Genomic DNA, 7,194 nt, shown 5'->3' with positions numbered 1-7,194 from the left:
TCAGGCAGCGAGCCTGGCTTGTTCTAGAAAAGAGCCAGGGGGCCACTGTGGATTGCCATGTAGCCCTTAGAAAGGTGCATCACCAAATGAAGAAACTGGCCCGGAGAGGGGACCCAGAGTGCCCCAAGGCTTGTGCGGCAGCTCGAATGTGACAGGCAGCTAGTTCCTCCTCCTCCTGCCCTGTCCAGTGAAAGTCAGGGCTACTTGGAGGGGACATGCTGGGAGCCTGAGGACAGGCGTGATCCAGGTCACAGTCCCTGCCCCAGAGCCTCAGTCTCCTAGAAGCTCAGGGCTCCTGCTCTTCCCATCGCTCAGCCTAACGTGGCTGAAGCATGACAAACATTTCTAAGGGCAATCATGAAGCAGGCTCCTCCACTCCCGGGACTGCAGGGGCACGGGGTCTCACAGTCCGTTATGCAGAGACTTGCACCCCCTCCCCTCTGGGTGGGGCCAGGAGTGCCCCACGTGGGATGTGAAGAAGCCTGTCAGACTAGTTGGGCTGCACAGGGGTGACCTGGGCAGAAGGGGTGGAGGCCTGAGGATGGGGTAGGGGTTCATCTCAGATCTGTTCTCGCAGAGTCGGACATGGGCAGGGGGTGTCTTCATGCCGCCAGCACCCCTATACAGACATCAGCCCTCTCGCGGGGGCACCACCCTCTGACCTCTGACTCTGCAGGTCTGAACGTGTTGGTTCTTTCTCCATGCTCTTCCCCAGGCCCAAGCAGTAGACAGGCACAGTCTTCTGCCCACCCCAGCGGCTGCTGTGGGCAGCGTCCCCACGTGGGGCTGCTATGAACACAGTTGCTGGGCCCCTGGTGCCCAGTTGGGCATGTCCTGCAGAGACTGAGTCCTGCTTCATTTCTGCGAGCGGTGGCACCGGGCCCAGGAAGGGTCCTCTCAGGTGCACGGTCAGAAAGCACAGGCCTCCCCATCCACATGGCCCCATGAGCTCGCCTCCCAGAGGCACTGGGGCGCCGGGCCGGGCCGCAGACCTGGGCCCAGCAGCTCTGCTCAGGAGGTATGGGGCTCCTGCTCCCTCCCTCATCTCTCTGGAGGTCAGCTTTGGCCAGTTGCCCCCTCACCCACATCTCCACTTCTCCGATTCCACGTGTCCAAAGCGAAACTCGCTGCCTGCCTCCCAGTCCACATCCTCCTCTGTTTTCCATCTCAGTGACCTTGAGGAGGGGCTGATGTCAATTGCCTCCCTAACATGGCAAAGATGCCCCATGGCCACCCCCACCCCCAGTCCTGAGGATGAGGTCATACCTGAGTCCTCCATCCGCAGCCAGAGGGCCCCTTCCTAAACCCAAGTCTGTGTGCGCACAGTTCTCCTCTGCCTGAGATTCTGTGCTAAAGGCCTGGCTCACCTCAGCCTGTGAAAACAGAGATGGCCATGTGCAGGCGGGACACAGGACCGGTGCCCTGTACCATCTCCGAAGTCGGCTAAAGAAAGAAGAGTGAACCTGGATGCAGCCACAGCCCAGGACCCCAGTTTATGGAGAGCACAAGGGACCCAACACATGCACGGGCCTGGCAAAACTCAGGCCACGCCACCTGGTGGGCTGTTTGCTCCGTCTCCATCTGTCGGAGCTCTGTTAAGTGATGTACAGTCTAATGTAACTGATGTACAGTCTAATCACCATGGGAGTCCTGATAACTTATATACAGTCTAATCTAACTGATGTACAGCCTAATCACCATGGGAGTCCCAATAACTGATGTACAGTCTAATGTGACTGATGTACAGGACAATATAACTGATGTATAGTCCAATGTAGCTGATGTACAGTCCAATGTGGCTGATGTACAGTCTAATGTGACTGATGTACAGTCTAATGTGACTGATATATGGTCTAATGTGACTGATGTACAGTCTAATGTGTCTGATGTACAGTCTAATGTAACTGATGTACAGTCTAATCATCATGGGAATCCCAGTAACTGATGTACAGTCTAATGTGATGGATGTACAGAACAATGTAACTGATGTATAGTCCAATGTAGCTGATGTACAGTCCAATGTGGCTGATATATGGTCTAATGTGTCTGATGTATAGTCTAATGTAACTGATGTACAGTCCAATGTAACTGATATACAGTTCAACATGACTGATATACAGTCTAATGTAATTGACATACAGTCTAATCACCATGGGAGTCCCAATAACTGATGTACAGTCTAACATTAGACTGTACCATATAGAACATATATGGTCTAATGTGTCTGATGTACAGTCTAATGTAACTGATGCATAGTCCAGTGTAGCTGATGTACTGTCCAATGTGACTGATGTACAGTCTAATGTAACTGAGGTACAGTCCAATGTGACTGATGCATAGTCCAATGTAGCTGATGTACTGTCCAATGTGACTGATGTACAGTCTAATGTAACTGAGGTACAGTCCAATGTAACTGAGGCACAGACCAATGTGACTGATGTACAGTCCAATGTAACTGATGTATAGTCTAATGTGACTGATGCACAGTCCAATGTGACTGATGTACAGTCTAATGTGACTGATGCACAGTCCAATGTGACTGATGTACAGTCCAATGTGACTGATACACAGTCTAATCACCTCAAGCAGTGCTTGGCATACAGTGATCGTGCCTGAGCTCAGTTGCCCAGTCATGCCCAACTCTTTGGTACCCCATGGGCTGTAGCCCACCAGGCTCCTCTGTCCATGGGGATTCTCCAAGCAAGAGTACTGGAGTGGGTTGCCTTGCCCTCCTCCAGGGTATATGACACAAAAACATAATTAGAAAAGAAGATTGATCCTGCTGACATTTAATTGGGTTCAAGGAGAAGCCTAGGTCCTCCTGCTGGCATGAGGACCACCTAACACTGAGGCGGCCCTGATGGGACTTTGGCAGGAATGGGCAAGACCTCACGGCAGATGCCTGGCTCAGGGCTGCTGGTGCTTTGACTGGCTTCACCACCCGGGCCTGAGAGGTGATGAATTCTTAGCTTTCGGCTCAAAGCCCTGCAGAAAGGGACTAGCCCTGCTTGCTCTGCCTCTGGAAGGACCAGGACAATCTGCCCCCAGCGCCCACTAGTAGCCATGTATACTCTCTGGCTTTCATCTGTAGAGGCAAAATAAACAAGTTTGGGGAAAACAAACAGGGAAGCCCGGGGCAGGGTGAGTGCTGACGCTTGATTCACTGCTCGGCAGGAGGCCACTTGGAACCAAAACCCTCACCCAGCACTTTCCTTGCCCGGCCCTGAAATCACAAACAACCCCTTGGCCAGAGTCCTACCAGGCTTCTGACGAGCACAGCCTGCTCTTCTGACACAGACTACACGATTAGACATGCACAGGTGCCTGGGAAGTGCCCGGCCAGGTGCTGGACACTTGGCTCCCCAAGAATCCCAACCAGGCTTTCTCAGAACAACGAGTCTTGGGCGGTGAGGGTGATGGTGGCCAAGAGCAGTGAGAGAACACTGTGTTTTGGTGTCGAGCCCTTTGCCAGGGCCAGACCACCAGGCAGAGAGAGGAGAAGAATGTGCAAGGATGTTTCAGGCCAAGGAACTGAGTGAAACACCACAGTGGTGGTGCTGAATCACTCCAGAAGCTGGTGACTTTGGGAAAGTGACTAACCCTGGGGCTTGGGTCTGGTCACCTGTAACACTAGGCTAATAATAGAAACCGCCTCCCCTGGCTTGGCGACTGAATGAGATACTGGAGGTAAAACATTTGGCCTGATGCCCAGCGTGGAGTTCAGGACTCATTCAATTCTCACTCATTAAAAGAACAAGCTTTGCGTGTTTTAGACCATCTGAGGAGCCGTTTTTAAATGTTGGTTGGTAACGTCTGTGCAGAAGCTGGCCGTGAAAACAGGAAGCACAGACTCTGAGGGCAGCTGGGACTGGAGACCTATTCCGGGCGGAGCCAGCTTGCTGCAGAGCATTTGGCACAAACTGTAGTCTGTCTGCCCCTTCTCATTTCTGTCCGCTTCTTCCCTTGGGTGGTGGAGGAAGGGCTGTTTTTGAGGCTGCAGAGAGGAACGTGGGAATCCTTGGTCCTTGTCAGGCTGTAATAAAGACATGAAATCTGCTGCATTTGCTCGTTTTTGCTGCAAACCCCATTATTTTCTAGTTGTGATGATGGAATATCACCTCACGTGAACTTAAGTAGAAGTAAACGTTGGAGATCCCCAGGTGATGATGGTGGTTAAGAACCCGCCTGCCAGTGCAGGAGATGTAAGAGTTGCAAGAGATGTGGGTTTGAGCCCTGGGTTGGGAAGATCCCCTGGGGGAGGAACTGGTAACCCGCTCCAGTGTTTCTTGCCTGGGAAATGCCATGGACAGAAGAAACTGGTGGGCTACAGTCCATAGGGTCACAGAGTCAGACACAACTCACGTGACTTAGCACAAACAAGCAATCCTCTCAAAAAGGGATTTACTGCCCCACATCAGAGGAGAGGACAAAGATGGACCTCAACAGCTTCAGGCACAGCTAGATCCAGGTGCTCAAGTCTCCATGTGCTCTGGCTCTCCAAGCCTCCTGGTCACAGCTCAACTTGCATTTCCTAATGAATCTCCCTCACCCTCCTACACCCCTGTCATCACTGGGGAGCCCCACACTGGCCTCACAAAAAGCCCCAAGAGGACACATCCCCCATCCTGTGGCAGCACCTATGTGTCCTTCTCTTCCTGGATGGTCCAAATGTTCTCACCCACTATGAGCACTGCCAGGAAACTCTAAAGTGCTCCATCTCCCTTCTCTCTCATCACTGAACCACAATCTTCAAAAGAAATGCCAAAAAAAAAAAAAAAAAGAAATGCCACACAATTTAGTACTTGCTCAGGGTACTAGCCAGGACCCTGCAAGACAGAAACCTCAGCTCACACTGGCCTCGTGGCTGCTGGCTTCAGGCTCCACAGTGTCCATAGGACTCCCTTCATCTCTGGTTCCTTCCTGGAGCTTGGCTGTGAGCAGGGCAGCTCCCGAGCCTGGTGGGTGGTGGGCAGGGAGAGGAAACAGAGCTGTGAGGAGACTCATTGGAAAACAGTAATAGTCCATTTCCATCCCCACACTCGCATCCGTCTCTGCTTGCCTACCTTCTCTGATGGGGAGCTTACCACTTTCAGGAGTGACTCCCTCTATGCACTTGGTCTCCTGTCGGTGTGTGTCCCCCACTGGGCCAGTCCGGCCTCATACCAGGATAACTAATCACCATCCCCCGTCCTCTCCCCACTTCCCTCCTTCTGCATGGAACTCACCGGAGGATGGGCTGGACGCACGGGACCATCATCCAGGGAGCCACAGAGCGCTGAGTTGATCTCAAAGGGACAGTCCTGCTATCTCATTTCCCGGCCCCAAATAGCTACTTCCTCGCTGGAGGAGACAGGGTACTGGGGAGCAGGAAAGGGCCGGGGAAAGCTATCCACAGATGCCTGGTTTCCAGGCCTTCCTGGAAGGTTGCTGTTGACATCAGCCAAGCAGTAGGCAGGCCCTTCTGGAGCCCAGTGTAAACAGAGAGACAGAGAAGGGCAATACTGGGGCGGCGAACCGTGAATAAGCATCCCGTCCACGGAGCATGACCTTCTCCCAGAGGAATTCGCCTTGTTTGCAGATCATATCGATGCCCAGCCCTCCCATCTCACGTCAGATTGAGGGGAGAGACAGCCGGCTGCACACAGTGGGGGTCAAGTTAAAATGTGTCCAAGGTTTTTTTAATTGTTTCCCTCTCGCGCTTGTGTGAGCAACTTTGAGCTCAAAAACAAACGGGGCACAGTTACGAGGTGTCTCGGGGCCTGCTCAGTCCAGAGGGGACACGTCTGCACTGGCTATGGGGCTGCCATTTGCTGAACGAGGGGACGGTGGTGTCATCACTGAGCCTGGTTCAGCTCACCCTTCTCCCGGCTCCTCCTCGGCCCAGGGGGTGGACGGGAAGCAGGAGCCTCCTTCCCGGGACCCCCGCACCACTGGCCCCCATGCCGCCCGCCGGGAAGGACACATGCACTGGCCACAGGCCAAGATACTCACCTCACACAGTGGAGGAAGCACGTGGTTTTCTGGAGCCACGTCCGATCTCCAGCCTCTTCCCGTTCTCCTTGCTGTCCCTGTGTCTGTCACCTTGCGGCACTCAGGCTGGCGGGAGGGAGGGGCACCCTGTGGGCCCCACAGGTGGGCGAGGGGGCAGTGGGCAGGCTGGGTCTGGCCTGAGTAGAGGACTGTGGACTCGTCAGAGGGCAGGAAAGGGGGGATGAGTGGGAAGAGCACAGATTTTCTGGGGGAGCTGTGGGCTCCGCTGGAATTCCTGATGGTGGCACCATAGCCTTGCTCCTGGGCCTGGGGTGGGGGCTTCTGGACCAGGTTCTTGGAAGGTGACAGAGGCTGCCGGCATGCACCGTCCTGGATGAGGGCTAGGTGGGTGGTAGGGTGGGGGGACCTGGTGTTTCTCATGCTCACCAGAGGCTTGCTTCTCATTGTGGACCTTGGACCAGCAGAGGCCTGGGAGCTCCTTAGAAGTGCAGATGGGTCAGGCCCTACCCCAGGCCCACTAGTTGAAATCTGCATTTTACTTAACTTTAAATGACCACTCCCCCACTCCAAACTGTTGTATTTTATCTGTGGAGAAGGAGAAGCAGGGATTGAGAATCAGGGCCCCTGCTCAGCCGAGGCCATTTGGAGCTGATGTTTTTATCCAAATCTGGAATCCAGAGCTGGGTCAAAGCATGCTTTTGGGTTCAGAACACTGAAACAGTGCGGGCTTCACGTAGAAACACACTTTGAACAAACGCGGCAGCGGGTCCCCAAGGTGTGTCTCATCACCGAGCCTGGGATGGCGACTTTACTTGGAAATGAGGTTTTTGCAGATGACAAGGGATCTCGAGATGTGAGCCCACGGATTCCCCGGGTGGCTCCTAAACGCACTGATGTGCGCAGGCCAGAGACAGCAGAGGCACAGACGCACACCAAGCGGAGGGCAGTGGCCACAGCTGCCAGGGGCTCTCAGAGGGCACGCTGCCCTGGGGCCACCTTGATTTCAGACGGGGAATAAATCTGGGTCCTTGGAAGCCCCCAGTGTGTAGTCGTTTGTTGTGGCAACCGCAGGAAGCTGTGGCCACGCAAACGCCTTCCCAGACAGAGAAGGAAAAACAGCCAAGAGTGACCCAAGAAGAAGCAGTAACCTGGCTTGTCCCCAGTTTCAGTGATCTCAGCTCTGTTCCTCTCATTTCCTTGTTT

The 7,194-nt window shown here is 53.9% G+C and overlaps 1 long non-coding RNA gene across 1 annotated transcript; it reads right to left on the bottom strand.

The window, feature by feature from the left end:
- Positions 1-2,773: 2,773 nt before the first annotated feature.
- Positions 2,774-5,494, bottom strand: LOC122693447. Its single transcript, XR_006340902.1, has 3 exons — positions 5,226-5,494; positions 4,852-4,955; positions 2,774-4,033 (listed from the first exon to the last, which is right to left on the bottom strand). It is a non-coding gene; the product is annotated as an uncharacterized LOC122693447 (long non-coding RNA).
- Between the last annotated feature and the right edge of the window lie 1,700 nt (positions 5,495-7,194).

This window comes from Cervus elaphus, chromosome 5 (assembly GCF_910594005.1).
Source record: "Cervus elaphus chromosome 5, mCerEla1.1, whole genome shotgun sequence".
NCBI classification, from domain to species: Eukaryota; Metazoa; Chordata; class Mammalia; order Artiodactyla; family Cervidae; genus Cervus; species Cervus elaphus.
Note: the sequence above shows the minus strand (reverse complement) of the source record. Positions and strands in the feature narration are given on the sequence as shown.